Below are 17,673 nucleotides of genomic sequence, written 5' to 3' on the forward strand. Positions count from 1 at the left end.
CTCTGGGGTAACACGTTTTGTTCCTGTCATTAAGTTAATGAGACGCCTGTAGCAGATGGTGCTTCGCTCCAAGAACTTTAAATAGTGCTGGGTGTCATGGCAGCCAAGAGGGTGGTGAGCAGAGCATAGACTGCAGCCATTTTGCCGATTCATTTAAGCTTGTAGAATGTCATCTGAAATGCATGCGGTCAAGTCTCACGTGAAGGGGTGGCGGTTTGGGGGTAGTGGAGATGGAAGGGGGTGAAAGACCAGGCACATTGGATGCAATTATTATCCAGGTCTTACAACATATAATGATATAATTCGGTTGTATGCACTCATTTTGGTGTTTTTATGAATGTTCAAAGGCCTCGTACGTGCATGAGAGGAGTTTCGAGCAATTCTTGCATGTTGTCGAGTTTTGTAATGAATTGAGCTGAATTCCATTTTTTTATATTATTTTGTTTAAGTGAACGGTTCTCAAACTGGGGTACGCGTAAGTTTCTTAGAGGGTACGTGAAGGGGTCGCCCAAATTTTTATTTTTTAAGTTTTTTTTTCAAATCCCATCAGTTTTTTTTTAATTAATTAAGTAATTAACTTTAAAATTTATATAGGCCAGGTATAGATAAGATATAATGTCAGATTTTCAAAAAATGTACTAGTGGAGTGGACCGTTTGGTGCTCACGTTAATAGGTGAAGAGTAAATCACAAAAAGTGAATCCTTGCAGAATAGGCCGATGGTGACCACACGAAGAGACAGGTAAGGTGGGCAGCGGGCGACTGCACAGTATATTTCACTATATTAATTGCACATTAGAGTGAATAATATACAGTACATAAATGTTTATCGGGCACACGTGAACTTGTGATTCAATTTGAATCCGATCTGACGTCACATAAAGAAAATTTAATTACAGTGTTTTCCTGTCGAGAGCGACATCAGGTCCAACAAGGCTAATTCACACCTTATTTTGTTGAACGCTAAACGACGGAATAACGAGTCACTATTGCCTGCATGACCATCAAAATATGTTGCCTGCATGACCATAAAATGCCGACACTTTCCATAAAGAAAAGTATATATATATATATATATATATATATATATATATATATATATATATATATATATATATATATATATATATATATATATATTTGCTGGCCAGGGGTCGGTGGCGAGAACAACCACTAGGTGGGGAAAGCTTGCGTCGTCTCCCACCAAACTCCCCGGAATTACAGGCCGTCGCTCGGATAACTCTGCGAGCCAGCGGATCGTTTAACCGACCGTGGAACGCCAATATCTCGACCCCGTGGCGTAGGGTTTATTTTGTCTAGATCCAATGTACCTAAGTGACCACGCGGTCTCGGCTACCGGGGATCCACACCCTCAGAACGCCTGGCCAAACCGGATTCACTCTACCGGCAGCAGTAAAATTACACCTACCGACTACCATTCTGCCACCCACCTTTCCGGCTCGGATGCAGTCGAGCGGGCCTGCCCAGGACGTCCCGGCTACAATTGTCCGATTACCGGGGATAAAACCCCGCTTAAACTCAGATCCGAACCATGCTGGACCAATGCAAGAAGGGACGGAAATTGACTGGGAACATGTCAGTGATGATTTATTTACAGTAAATGAAGACACAAAGCAAGACTTAACACGAATATGCAAGCAAGGAATATTTACAATGCTCAAAAAACACATTCAGTTCTACTTAAAGACAGGCCCACACGCAGACACACACACAGATGAAAATAAACCCAGAGTTCTTTATTGGACCCTTGCAGCCGAGGAGAGAGACAAGCTGGGGGTCAGAGTCCAGCTGGGTACCTGACCGTCGGAGGAAGGGGGTGCTCCGCGATGCGGCACCTGAAACAGGTCGTTGGTTTGGTCCCCAGTCACACGTATGGGACTCGTGGTTCGTGGCGGAGCTCGGGTGGTGAATAGCGGAGTCCACAGAGGGGGGTCAGGGTCGCTCTTTCCTTTCCTTGTAGAGGTCCAGCAGAGACACGTTCGCCGCCGTCACACCGTCTGCTCAACCCTCCGCTTAAAAAGAACTGCACGCTCAACAACAACCCTGTCGAAAACCTCCGAACAACCTTCCTAACAACCCCTTTGTAACAACCCCTTCGTAGCAACCCCCAAAAATCCACCGCCTCGGAGAGTGCTCGGGAATTTATGGACCTCCCTCAACGGGGCGGGGCTCGCTCGAACAGACCTCACTCCCCGCCCTGATTGGGCAGGCTCCCATGGACTCTCCCTTCCTTGGTGGGGTTTCGGCCCCTGCCGGGAAACCTCACCCACTCTTCCACGTGGGTTCGTACTTGTCGAGCAACAGTATCAATGTTGCAAAGGTCGTCGTGAAAGAGTCACAATGTTTGTGGGAGCCGAGAAACCGGAACCGCGAGATCTTGCCTTGGCACGTCAGGGTGTGAGAAGGCAGCTGGTTGGTGGTGGATCGTGATGGGCCAAGGGGTCATGCAGATGGGATGGTTGTTCGATGGCTGGTTAGATGTAATAACCTAACTAAAAGAAATCGCAGTGCACGCTTTTAATTCTCCCACTAGACAAAAGGAAACGGATCTGACTACACATATACTTAATGACATAACTGACTTTTGGGACATCTGTATGTTGAATGCACATGGTTTCCAGATCTGCAACAATATATGTATATATATATATATATATATATATATATATATATATATATATATATATATATCTTCTTCTTCTTCTTTCGGCTGCTCCCGTTAGGGGTCGCCACAGCGGATCATCCATTATGATCCGCATAGTGATTTGGCACATGTTTTACGCCGGATGCCCTTCCTGACGCAACCCTGGTCACGTCTTACGACACAGGGATATGGTACACCTCTTTTAACCGGGGTATACACCGGCCCAGTATACTGGTACTCATTTCGCCGACCTCGGAAGGATGACAGGCTGAGTCAACCCCCTGGTGTATTAATTCAGTGGCTCAACGGGGCTTGAACTCAGGACCTCTTGGATCCCAAGCCGCTGCCCTAACCACTGCGCCAACACCAGGCTATATATATATATATATATATATATATATATATATATATATATATATATATATATATATATATATATATATATATATATATATATATATATATATATATATATATATATATATATATATATATATATATATCGTGAGTGTGCCATCAACTTCGGCTTTACAGTACTGAACAAGCAAGACAAAGATTTTCCACCATGCGTCATATGTCACAAAGTGTTGTCTGAAGGATGCATGAAGCTGAGCCTTCTCAGAAGACATTTCTCCAGCTGACATCCCAAACTTGCTGACAAAGAACCGTCCTACTTCAAGCGGGAGGAACTCATTCTGAAATGTGCTCGGTTTGACCATGGTGGTCAGGTCAATCGGCAAAACGAAGCTCGTCTCCCTGCTTCGTATATGGTTGCTCAGAGAGTTGGACAAGAAAAGAAGCCGCACACAATCGCTGAAACTCTGGTGCTGCCAAGCTGCAAGGATATTGTTCCTTTCATCTTGGGAGAGAGTGCATCAAGCTGCAATCTGCTCAAGACAGATTCAACTTGAGGAGTCAACCGACATTTCTCGCTGTAATCAGCTACTGGTCTACACACGGTGCATAAAGGACTCGGACTTCAAGGAAGTGTTCTTATTTTATCACATTTTGGAATCCACGACGAAGGGAGAATATATCTTTGAGGGAGTATCAAACTTCTTTGAACAAGAGCGGCTCTCGTGGGGACATGTTGTGGGATGTACAACATATTGAGCCCCTGCAATGCTGTGATGTTATTCTGGATGCCAAGTGCTGGTGAAAGTGGCTAACTACAATGCAAGCAAGCTATACTGCATGATTCACTGCTATGCATTAGCCGTAAAGACTCTGCCTCCAATGCTCAAAACTGTACTTGAAGATGTCGTGACCATGGTGATCTTCATCAAATCTGATGCTTTGAACATGAGGATGTTCCGCCTCCAATGTCAAGACTTAAACACCGAGGAACAGTCGCTCCTTTTCCACGTGGAGGTAAGATGTCTTGGAACGAGTCATGGAACTGACGGTAAAGTTAAAATAATTCTTCAACAGGAGTGAGAAGGGAAAATGCAAGCAGTTCATAGACAAACTGCCAGACGACAGGTGAATCACCAAGCTGGCTTACCTCAACGACATATTTTCTTGCCTCAACACACTCAACAATTCACTCCAACGGCCCTAGACTACTGTACTTGACTAAGCCGACAGAGTTCAAGCTTTTCTGATGAAGCTGCAGCTATGGCAAGAAAAAGTCAAAGCGGGCCTCTTCAATGCCTTTGACAATGCCACTGACATCTTGCCAGCCCTCCGTGAAGAGCAAGTGGATGAGATCGAAGTCCTCATCCAGGATCACCTCCTTTCCCTCAGTCTGGAGTTGCATTACTATTTCCCAGACCTCAGCGACTTGGATTGCCAACTCATTCAAAATCTGCTCAAGACGGATCCGAGATTTGGATGTTCACAAAAATCGAAAAATTCGTCCTTATCTCATACCCAACGTGTACAACAAATTTCGTCCAAATCATTTCACAAATCTTTGCAGGCCCATCCTTGCAGATGAATTGCAGGACAAATTTGTCGACCAGGTCATCGACTCCACTGCCAGAGATGCTTTTGAGAGTCCGTTATTGAGAAGCTTTTGGTCAACAATAGCTACGTTGTACCCAGCTCTGGCAAAGGATTGCATGAAAAGCCTTCTGGTGTTCCCTTCTACCTCCCTCTGTGAGCAGGCATTTTCCCCATTGTGTAACAATAAAAGCAGGTGCCGTGCCCGTCTCTCAGTGCAGCATGGCATGAGAGTGTCCCTTTCAAAGAATGTGCAGGCCAACCTTTCACAACAAGTTTTTAGTCTCCATGTTGTTAGTGTTGGATGATGGTTTTCTCCAATAAAATTGTTTGGCTCCGAGTTACGTGCTTTTCTGTTTATCGAGAACCCCAGGACCAAGTCATTGACCGTTCACCGGGTTGTCTTTCGAATAAGGAAGAAAGATAGAGATATAGAGATTGAGACAGACGGAACAGAAAAAGAGATGCAGTTCAGCAACTTATCGTACATATTATCAAGTATTGTAAAACCTTACGTTAACATTAATTTACAGTTGCTTATGGCTTCATCAATTCAGAAATTATTATTACAAGGCTTATCACCTCATGGCCAAATACAGACCTTATCATAGTTTAAGTAGCACTGGAGACAATGGGAGAGCCACACTGCGGTGATTGCTTTGAGTTATTTCCTGGGCTGTATCTATGAATGACAGATCTGTCTCATTTTCATCCTTATGACCCGCCTGGGTAATTAGTGGCATTAATTGCTCGTGCATTCAGTCATACCAATTTTGAAAAAAATTCTCATTTTGAACCTTCTCCTTTCTGGTCTTTCTCTCCTTATTGCTGCCTCCTCTTACCCTCACGTCGTAACTGATCCATTTTATCAGTCTCTCGGCCTGCTTAACTCCTCCCCTTAACATCAGGGGTGTGTTCAGTTACCAAGCAAATAGCCAGCGCATGCTAAGCCAGCCGTTTCTTATCAACGGGTTTGAATGGAGTGCTTCCTTGAGTGTTTAAGCCACTTGGCAAGAGCTCTACAAGAAACTTGGTAACTGAACACACCCCAGATTTCCCACTTCTTTCCTTGATCAGTTTGACATTAGTTATTGCTGTTTGTGTAAGTATACTAAACCAGGGGGTACATTCATGTTTTCTCTGCTGTTATACGTCACCAACAATAATAATATACTCTTATTCCAGATGTATACAAGTCTGGCCAACCCCTTCCCTGGCTTTGTTGGTTATCCAATCGTGGGGTGGGAATAATCCTTGTACCCTTCATTACCGGGTGAGGACTTTCCTTTCTGAGATGACGCCAAACAAAATATGCTAATAGAGCTAACCCAGAATTCCAGCAGATCTGCTGAGCATACGCAGGTGAACACCAATTCGGAGTCGTTCCTGGCTGCAGGCGGCTAATTATAACGCGCGATTCTGGACATGTTTTAAATCCTGTTTCTCCCAATGGGCCATGCTTCTTGGAGTCACAAAGGCCAGTGAAATAGCAGCTCAACATGAATGGCGTTTTACTCGTGGCAAGAACAGCATTCATAGCACTCAGCAGTAATTACCCTGCCCAGAACACAAGCTTGCAGCGCTAATGGCTTGGTGTGTAGCCTGGGTTTATGTTTTTTTTTTTTTTGGATGATTGATTCAACATCGGGTTCGAAAAGCCTTTTAAAATGAAAATTCAAGAGCCGGTATTATGTCGCTGGCCCTCCAAATGTGTTTTGCTTGTTTTTATAATACAGGTGGAGAAAAAGTTAATAAATCAAAAAAAAGCTACATCTCCCTCTCACCATTTCGTTATCTTTCTAGAAAGCGAGCCACAGAATGCACAGTTTGGATATTGTTGTACCAGGAGGTGAGAATTGAGAAATGTAAAGTTTAGAGGTGGGAACTTGTGAAGTTGTCAGACTTGTGAAGCAAATGGGTGAAATGTAAGAGTGAAAATGACAACGATGAAGTCAACATGGCAGAAAGTTTAAACTTTGGAGATAATGTCTGAAGGCAATGTCTGTGAAAGAAGCAGGAGCTATCCTGAAGATTGAAGAGGTATTGAGGCGGTGATGAAGATACAGCACTTCAAAAGTCGTATTGTGCGGACGAACCAAGGTGACTCCAGCCTAAATTGCAATGACAAGACAGGAAAAAAAAATAGGATGCTTATGCCCCCCAAGGGTCAATAAATCGGTGTTGAGGTGAAAAGCAGGGCCATGTGGGTCATCGAATGACAGCGGTGCTGGGATTAAAGGAAAATGCTGCAAGAGTTCCAAAGGGATTCAATCGAGAGTCCTGGAATTGCTGTCGTCGGAGCCACGGTGGGAAGGGGCAGGGGGCGCGGAGGTTTACCGAGAAGGAGAACCAGAAGCAATTGTAAAGCACGATAAATACTTATTGACCCAAGGATGTGAGGGGGGTGTTGTGCTTATGTGAATTCTCTGGCTCTTGCCTCATTTATCTGCCTGGCCATGTCTCTGTGAGTCCATCGTTCTGCCATTGTGTTCACACACCCAGCTGTTGCTTTTTTGATCACTTTTATGCAATCTTCGTCTCTGTTTGTCCTTATCATATGTGTGCCTGTTTGCTTTCTTGCAGAAAGTTCACTTTGTATATTCATTTTTCACTAATCTCTGTATTTTTCGATCCCAGATGATCGTTTTAGGTATAGAGTTGTCATATTTTGTCTGTTTTAGGTTTGTTGGTCTTAGGTATTTTATAGAATTGATTGGAGGCCCCAAATTTCCAACAAAACGTTAGAACCTATCTCGGGCATTCGACACATTCTGGCATCCTGTTCTGCTTGCCAAGCTCACTACCTTCAGCATTTAAAGCCACATTCATACCAGGTTTTCTGACTTCCTCTACTCGCATAGTCAGTGTTGTTTTCAATGGAACCCTCTCATCTCCTCTCCCAGTGGAGGCCGGAGTTCCCTAAGGCAGTGTGTTGAGCCCAATCTTGTTCCTCATCTGTATAAATGACCTGATATACAATTCCCTGGAAACCCTCTCTCACTTTTAGTGGACTACTCCGCATTGTGTCGTACAGTACCCCCATCCTACTGACAGGCAGACAGCAGCTCTATCGCTCTCTGCTGATCTGGAAATGATTAGATGCTGGTCTGGCAATTGCAATGCGTGTTTCAATGCTGGTAAATCTTACAGTCTCATCCTGTTGTTCCGGAAGATTTATCAAACAAACCCACCAATCTCTACGTTGGAAAGGAGGTTATGATGAGAGGATCTGATGGAGGTATTTAAGATAATGAAGGGTAAAGACAAAAATTAAATGTAGAAGATCCGCACCTTCACCAGAATCTAATCCGTCCACAACTTTTTCAGATGCTGTTATATATATATATATATATATATATATATATATATATATATATATATATATATATATATATATATATGTATATATATATATATATATATATATATATATATATATATATATATATGTTTTAGCCCGATCACTCATATGGTTAAAAATCTAGTATCCAGTTTCACATCCGGATCCTGACCAAAATGAAGCATTGCTGTCCTTGGCCGGTCACCTACAAACACAAAAAAATTCAGAACGATTGCTTGAAAACTCTGGACAAAAATCACGTGACAAACAGACAGACAGACAGACACAACAGACAAATATATATGGCAAAATTATTTCGTCAAGTAACAAACAGACAGACAGGAGTGAAAACATAACCTCCGCCTCCCTTCGGTGGCGAGGTAAAGACAAGAACAGCACTCGGTGGAGCACATACCTCCGCGAGGCTGAACACCCTGCATCTGGATCCGGACCTGAACCAAAATCGAATCGGTTTGTTCTTGTCACCTTCCCAACTCGTTCACCTCGTTTCGTCATAACCCATGCACAACTTTTTGAAATATCATGCTATATATCGTTTTTGGCCCCATCTCTCGATGGTGAAGAATCACGAGTAATTTTTAAAAATTCTCATATTCAGACCCGGAGCTTCCCCAAAATCAAATAAATTCATCCTTGTCACACACCCAACTTGTCCGCCAAGTTTCGTCAGAATCCCTCCACAACTTCTTCAGATGTCCTGCTCACAAACAGACAGACAAACAAACGTGAGACACACAAGGGTGAAAACATAACCTCCGTCCACCAACCGTGGCAGAGGTAAAAGTCTGATTCAGGGTAGAGGCATTTGACAAACCAGCACAATATATAATTAGTGTTCATGAGTGTATCCATCATTCATGCAGAATGATCAGTTGAAGGACAGGAATAATAAGAAGAGGAAGATTCTTACTTTTATTTGCTTTTCAGTGATAATTTTATTCTTCAAAACAGATGTGTGTAATCCCACACATGCACTACATGGCCAAAAGTATGCGGACACCCCTTCTAATTAGTAGATTCGGCTATTTCAGCCACACCCATTACTAACGGGTGCATAAAATCAACCACACAGCCATGTAATCTCCATAAACAAACGTTGGCAGTGGAATGGGCCGGACTGAAGAGCTCAGTGACTTTCAACGTGGCACCGTCATAGGATGCCACCTTTCCACCAAGTCAGTTCATAAAATTTCTGCCCTGCTCGAGCTGCCCCGGTCAACTGTAAGTGCTGTTATTGTGAAGTGGAAACGTCTCGGAGCAACAACAGCTCAGCCGTGAAGTGGTCGGCCACCCAAGCTCACAGAACCACCGCCGAGTGCTGAAACGCATAGCACGGAAAAATCGTCTGTCGTCGGTTGCAACACTCACTACCAAGTTCCAAAATGCAACGTCAGCACAAGCACTGTTCATCAAGAGCTTCATGAAATGGGTTTCCATGGCCGAGCAGCCGCACACAAGCCAAAATCACCATGCGCAATGCCAAGCGTCGAGCGTGGGCTGTAGTGGTGTAAGGCTCATCACCATTGGACACTGGAGCAGTAGAAATGCATTCTCTGGAGTGATGAATCACGCTTCACCATCTGGCTGTCCGATGGAAGAATCTGGGTTTGGCAGATGCCAGGAGAATGCTACCTACCCGAATGCCTAGTGCCAACTGCAAAGTTTGCTGGAGGAGGAATAATGGTCTGGGGCTGTTTTTCATGGTTCGGGCTTGGCCCCCTAGTTCCAGTGAAAGGCAATCGTAACCTTACAGCATACAATGACATTCGAGACGATTCTGTGCTTCCAACTTTATGGCTACAGTTTGGGGAAGGCCTTTTCCCGTTTCATCATGACAATGCCGCCATGCACAAAGTGAGGTCCATACAGAAATGGTTTGTTGAGATCGGTGTGGAAGAACCTGACTGGTCTGCACAGAGCCCTGTCCTCAACCCCATCAAACACTTTTGGGATGAATTGAAACGCTTACTGCGAGCCAGACCTAATCGCCCAACATCATTGCCCGACCTCACGAATGCTCTTGTGGCTGAATGGAAGCAAATCGCCGCAGCAATGTTCCAACATCAAGTGGAAATCTTCCCAGAAGAGTGGAGGCTGTTATATCAGCAAAGGAGTGACCAACTACATAGTAATGCCCATGATTTTGGAATGAGATGTTGAACGAGCAGGTGTCCACATACGTTTGGCCATGTCGTGTACCTTTTTTACACACACGTCCCATTTTGGCACGATTGCCATTTTTCACAAGTTTTGACCCATTGACCTCAATTCCTCACTTGGCTGTGAGTATAGACAGCTTGTTATGAAAGACATTCGGATTGAATGAAAGTGCAGCATTAAATGTTGAAATAAAAACAAAAGATGGTGGAAAATAAACCCTCTTTGCACAATGTGGGGTTTTCAGTTACATTTGTATCCTGTGTTATGTTGTTTTTGTTGTCACTTCTGTACAATCACCTTTTATCGTTTTTTAAAATATGTAGTTATTGTACTTTGTCATGATTTGTTTCCTCTTGGATATAAGTGTATATGTATATATATATATATATATATATATATATATATATATATATATATATATATATATATATATATATATATATATATATATATATATATGTATATATGTATATATATATATATATATATATATATATATATGTATATATATATATATATATATATATATATATATATATATATATGTATGTATGTATGTATATATATATATATATATATATATATATATATATATATATATATATGTATATATATATATATATATATATATATATATATATATATGTATGTATATATATATATATGTATGTATATATATATATGTATGTATATATATATATATATATATATGTATATATATATATATATGTATGTATATATATATATATATATATGTATGTATATATATATATATGTATGTATATATATGTATATATATGTATATATATGTATGTATATATATATATATATATATATATATATATATGTATATATATATATATATATATGTATATATATATATATATATATATATGTATGTATATATATATATATATATATATATAAATGTATATGTATATATATATATATATATGTATATGTATATATATGTATATATATATATATATATATATGTATGTGTATATGTATATATATGTATATGTATGGCTGCAAAAGTAAGTATACAGTAATGATATGCTGGTATACTTCTTACTGTATACCTACTTTTGCAGCCCCCTGTATATATATATATATATATATATATATATATATATATATATATATATATATATATATATATATATATATATATATATATATATATATATCTATATCTATATCTATATCTATATCTATCTATATATCTATATATATATATATATATATATATATATATATATATATATATATATATATATATATATATATATATATATATATATATATATATATATATATATATATATATACTGTAATTCTTTGCCTCGTCATCCGTAGAGATTTTTTCACTCGTATCCGCATTGATTATTGCTTTCTGCCTCCCCAGGCTTTCGTCTCTGTCGAAATCACTCAGCTGGTGAGCATCAGATTACGAGTGAGGCTGCACCACCTCTGTTGCCAGTTCCACAATTTACATCACAGACAAAAGAGGACGGGGTGAGAACATCTTGAAATGCTTGACATCATCCCACGACCTTAAGTAAGTCCACAACCTCAGGTCGTTTATTTGTACCTTTATGGAAATATTTATTAAACACACAGATCTGCATTAAACTATGACTGGCTTGTGTGCCCACCAGCCCAATGTAGCCAAAGCTGATGCTCCGATCGGCTCATGTTATGGACACTTGAGTTTGAGTTTTAATCTTGTGCTGCATTTCTTGAAGTGCTTCCTGAGACCTTTGAAGCCACATGGTAAAAGCAGAACCCTAAACCCAAACAAATGCATCAGCTCTTGGGAAGTTGTGTGGAGATGACCATCCACCCACATACTCACCCCTCCTTTTTCACCCATTTCCTTGTGCCCTCCGTTTAATGCTTAATTTCAATTTTGCTTTAACCCAGGGTCGTGCTTGCTCATTTAATCAAATCATTAGAGGGGGATAGAGAAGAAAGGTTGGCACGTCTCTAGTTTACAGAATGAATTCTCCTACAGGCTATCCCCTGGGCCTCTTAAGAACATACAATTCGTAATCCGCCTCGTGGGTACTATGCATTCAGCGAACCTCTCATTACCTCCGCTCACCCAAGGTGGACGGAGGTTGTGTTTTCACCCCTGTTGATTTGTTTGTTTGTGTGCACGATATCTCAAAACGTTCTGGACGGATTCAGCCGAAATTTGGTGTGCTGGTTGGCTGTGTGACAAGGATGAAATGATTGGATTTTGGTGACTATCCTGATCCAGGTCATTGAATTATTTATTTTTAAAAGTGATTCTTCACCATTGAGTGACGGGCTAAAAACTATATATAGCACTAGATTACCCGTGAACCCGTTGGGTTCCCGCTGTGACAGCCAGCGGTTGATGAAAAAAAATCATTTAATGAAAAAAAAAGATAGCTCCAGCGAACTATATCGCTGAGGTTGTTTAAATTGATCAAATAATCCCGAAGAGTACTTGACTGAATCGGGAATTTATTTTTTAATAATTTTTTTCGTTGCCCGATTTGAAGGAAACTTGATGCTGCACACCGCAGGAGAATGGTGAGTAAGGTGGCCCTGAAATTTTTGCACTATCGTGTACCGTTTTGGCTGTATTTCGAGAACATACATACATACATACATACATAGATATATATATATATATATATATATATATATATATATATATATATATATATATATATATATATATATATATATATATATATATATATATACATACACACACAAGATGAGAGTTTAGTAATATATAGAAGAATGATGATATCTCAAAACGTTCTGGATGGATTCGGCCAAAATTTGGTGGGCTGGTTGGGTTTGTGGCAAGGATGAAATGATTCGATTTTGTTGAAGATCCAGATCCGGATCCATATACGAGAATTTTTTTTTTTATAAATGATTCTTCACCATTGATAAATCAGCCAAAAATTATATATGGCACAATGTCTCAAAACGTTCTGGGCGGATTTGGACAAAACTTAGTAGATGAGTTGGTTTGATGAGAAAATTCGATTTTGGTTCAGGCCAGAAAATCCGGCCTGTCAGCAGGATACTAACTGAACTGTTCAGTCTTTCAGAGGTATGCACTCCATCACATACCCTTCGATTCCCACTGCCTTCACTCCCAAAACACCCACTGTAGACCCCAGAAGAGCTTTACGTATTATGGGATGTCCCACTTGCTGGTATTTTTATGCTTCTTTCATTTTTTTAATAATCATTATTAGGTATTAAACCATTTTTTAACGTTTGAAAAATGTACTCGCACGCAATTGATGACACTTCTGCTATATTCCCATGTTCAAGCCACATTGTGACTTGAAGCTTGTACAGTGATAGAAATATTAAAATATTTCATGTACAAATTTTTACATTTTTTTCTACAAAATTACATTTCTCACTTGGCATCTACTGAACCTATGACCAAAGTACTATGAAGTCGTCTCACTTGCACTCTTTTGCCCCCTGCTGGAGGGATGTGGTACACAGGTTACAGAGACACCAATGTTCTAGATGGAAATTCTTGAGAACTCTTGTTACTTGTTCTTTAAGCCTGGTGTTCCTTTAATGGTTAAGGTGGCTGCCTTAAGATATGAGGGTCTTGAGCTCGAGTCCCAGTCGACTCGTTAAATAAGAACAGGTGGGTTAACTCAGCCTGTCATCCTTCTGAGGTCGACAAAATGAGTACCAGCTTCCAGGAAACAGGGGACACTGCATCAGTGGCACAGCCACACTCCCAGCAATGATGATGCAAACCAGTCGCAGGCTGCATCCAAAAAAAAAACAAAAAAAACCTGTTCCTTGAGGCTCAAATTTTCACTTGGCTTCTAATCCTCCAGAAAGGAATTCAGTTAATATGAGAATAAATAAAGAAATGTTTTTTTTTTTCAAACAAAGGTGGATCTGCTTTCGCTTTTGAAATGCGCTCAAAGCAACGACTCGAAAGCTGTGCCTTGTGAAGTCTTCAATATCAAAATGTGGTACATATTAAATTCTCACCATCAGGACAACGGCGTGAAAAAAACAGAATATCACGAGATGTCATTTGGGGTATTTAATGTGGTTTCACTGAAACGAAATAACAACAACCATTACGTTAACGGCAAGCAACCGAGCCAAGGTTTCAACCCCGCTGTTTTGGTGAGCCACTTAATTAAGGACCAACTATAAATTGGCAGCCTCGCACCAGACATGCGCCTCGGCCGAAGACCAATTCCCGACGAGCCAAGCTGTAAACGAGTTCATGGTGGTCATATCGGACGTTTATGGTAGCGAGTCAAGCTGCAAGGCCATGCTAATTAAACAGCAGTTATAGTGCTCTGCTGTCAGAACCCATGCACGGGTTGTGTATTTCAAGAAAGGCCTCAAGTGATGCAGTTTCTTTGTAACTGTCCCTGGATTAGGATGACCTCAATGACCCCATTTTATTGTTTTTTTTTTTTTAGCTACATACCATGGCTCGCTCTGAATGGTGATTACGTTAACCTCCCCTCCATTGCGGCTCCTCAGTCAAACGGTTGTCTCATCCCGAGCCAAAGTCGCATTGAAGGGTGCATTGCTTTCTGAGTGAGTCAGGTGTGAACACGTTGACTCTTTGTTCTGTTCTTTCATCCCGTCACCCTCGTCGGGTTGCAGTCTCCCGAGCACAGCAAGGCTCCAACTCCGATCAACACACCTGCTGCCAACACCTCTCCACTGGCTAAGTGGAAAAGGAAGGCGCAGCGTTGCGTGGCATTCAACAGGCTGTTTGGGGATGGGATGGAAATGTGGGTAAACAATAAAAATGGACAGTGACTTCTGTCCTCCAACGCGAAAAGAGATCAACCATTCTACATCTTCACGTCTCATGAAAATATCAGTAAATCTAAATGAGTGGTGGAGGATGATAGCTCAACGACATAATGCTTGCCATTGAGCCTTCTGGTCTTAGGCTTTATTCTTTATACAATTCCATCTGGTATATCACAAACAAGAAGCTCTGCATTGTGCGTAGAGAGGGACTGCATTTCAAGGATCCAGGTGTCAAGACCAAATTATATATTCCATCCATGAGCCAGTTGTAGGATTGATCTCCTTGCCTCATTAGCCACCCTTCCAACTCTCTAGTCAGGTAATTATAACCTGAAAGGCAGTTTTACCCAAGATTGGTTTCATGGTAGTAAGAGATTGACAATGTTCCTCGTTGTATGACTTAACTAAAGCATATTATTTGCATGCCACACTTGGAGATGTAATGTGTAATGGTAATTTGTTCATTGCATGATGATCTAAAATGACAAATCAATTTGTAGGATAGCTCATTTGTTGACATGCTCTTCAATGACCAGTTTGGTTTGGGTTTGTCCCGCAGCACAGTCTGATTTAACTAAATAGTCCTGTTCTTATGCGGTGCATTCTTGGGCAGTTCATATTATGGGTGACAGGTCATTTACTGACTGCCTTCAGTCCCTACCCCAATATAGAGCAGTTTCCTCAATCTTTCTTCTCCCATTACTGCATCACCATGGCTGCAGAGTGATCAGCAACAGTTGTCTTCGCCAACTTTGTCAAGGTCTGAGGAGAGGAAAGAGGCTGCCACCTGTCTTTCAGAAGGATGAGAGATGTCATGGCAGAGAGTGGAGTCATTAGCTCTTATACCAGCCTCGGCTTGGTGTACAAAAAAAAAAGAGAGATGACAATTTTCCAGAGTCAATGGGACCATTGATGAAGATTAGGAATAATATGGGGCCAAGAACACTGCCTTGGGGTACCCAGCCTTGACAGGGAGAGGAGATGAAAGGGTTCCGTTGAGAGCCACACGTCTATGAGAGTGGAGGAAGTCAGGAATCCAAGAGTGGAGTTGGCCTTGGAGTCCACAGGCAGACAGCTTGGAGAGCAAAGCGGGATGCCACACTGTATCAAAAGCTCGAGATATGTCCAGAGAGACGGCCTTGAGCTCATATCTGATATTGAGGACCTCCACCGTTATTGTGAGAGTTGAAGCAGCATGTCCAAGGTTGAGTGACCAGGTCTGAATCTGAATTGATGATCTGAGATGAGGCTGTTGGAGAAAAAGTAATGATTTTTTGTCAATTGCGGTGATAGATTCCATGACCTTGATGATAATTATTGGAAGTGCAGTAAGTGAATTGGGCTGTAGTTAAGGGGATCAATTTTTGCACCTTTTTATGTCATGCTGTGATGTTGGCTGATTTCCAATTTCCCAGGTGGATATAGGAGACCAGCACTGATGTGTTGGAAAAAAAATGCGAATACATGAGGCACGAATGCCGAAACAGGTCACATTTTATGACACATGAATATCAACTTCCACACTCTCTTCAATCTCATTCTTCCCTCCAGGTCTTCAAAACAGCTGTTCACCAGCATCTCAGATCATCCCCCATCCAAAGCCATGATCTTTTATACCCCCATCGACCACCCCCACACCCAACCAATCCCCAAGCGCAACTTCCAAATTTGCAGTTTTTCTTTCCTGAGGGTTTCCTTCTCTGTCCATCTTGTCCACCCCATGCATATTCTCTGATCCTTCTCTCTCCCCATTTCCCATATTTGGCCAAGTCTACCTATTCTTTATCCTTCAACCCTGCTGTTGGTGTTTTCTTCCTTTTTCAACTGTCCCCTTTGTTATGTCGCATTGTGATCCATTCAGTGTTTTCACTCTTCCACAAGCATTGACTTTGTATACAACCCCACCCCCAAAAAAACCCACGAAACCTGAGAGTGCCACTTTAAAAAGAATTTTCACTTGCCCTGGTCTGCTGGTCATACCACATTCTCAAGTTGGCTTCACCAAGTCACGTTTTGCTTTGGTGCCTCTGACCTTACCAGGAATTCCTACCCAATGCAACATCACTCTCCACTTTGGACCATGATGTCCACATCCCATCTTGAAATGCTCGATCCGGCAGAAGCTAAATTTCTGAACGTCATTAGACTTACTCATCTCAGGACACCAAAATGCAGATATACTCATCCTATCCCATACATGTCTGCAGTGAGGTAGTAGAGATGTAGCGACAGAGAGCTTGTATGACAACTACATCCTGTTGTCATGCACTCAGCACTTGTGATCGCAGTATGTTCAAGCTATTTTCCTATTGTTTTTATGTTTCCTTTGACGGTTTTTAGTCTATGATATATGGTGTGGCATGATTAACAACAATCATAATACAAACATTTCTTTTATACAAATTTATTTGTAATATTGGTGATATATTTATTATATTTATTTGAAATTTCATTTGTGATATAAGAAGGTCCAAGTGGTTGAAGTGGTCAATGGTCCAAGCTGTCTAATCTGTCTGAAGGGTGTAAGGAGTCAAAATGGTGTTAAGGTCGAAGGGGTCTCAAGGGTTTTTAGGGTCTTTTGTGGTCTTTGGGGTCTTTTGGGACTTTTTGATCTTCGGTTCTTTTTGGGTCCTTGGGGTTTTTTGGGGTCTCTGGGGTTTTGGGACTTTGGGGTCTTCTGGGTCTTTTGGTGTCTTTAGGGTCTTTGGGAGTCTTGAGAGTGTTGAGGG

At 41.1% G+C, this 17,673-nt stretch overlaps 1 protein-coding gene across 5 annotated transcripts in view; it reads left to right on the top strand.

Moving 5' to 3' along the window:
• The window catches only part of LOC147012031 (phosphoinositide 3-kinase regulatory subunit 5-like), a 325,466-nt gene that overhangs the window by 62,192 nt on the left and 245,601 nt on the right, over positions 1-17,673 (top strand). For all 5 annotated transcript variants that reach the window (XM_085858068.1, XM_085858078.1, XM_085858079.1 and 2 more), the window contains exon 4: positions 11,538-11,690. The gene's annotated coding sequence lies outside the window, so the exon portion shown is untranslated. The remainder of the gene's footprint in view (positions 1-11,537; positions 11,691-17,673) is intronic.

Source organism: Eptatretus burgeri, chromosome 15 (genome assembly GCF_056783735.1).
Source record: "Eptatretus burgeri isolate ZD-2024b chromosome 15, Ebu_testis_v1, whole genome shotgun sequence".
NCBI classification, from domain to species: domain Eukaryota; kingdom Metazoa; phylum Chordata; class Myxini; order Myxiniformes; family Myxinidae; genus Eptatretus; species Eptatretus burgeri.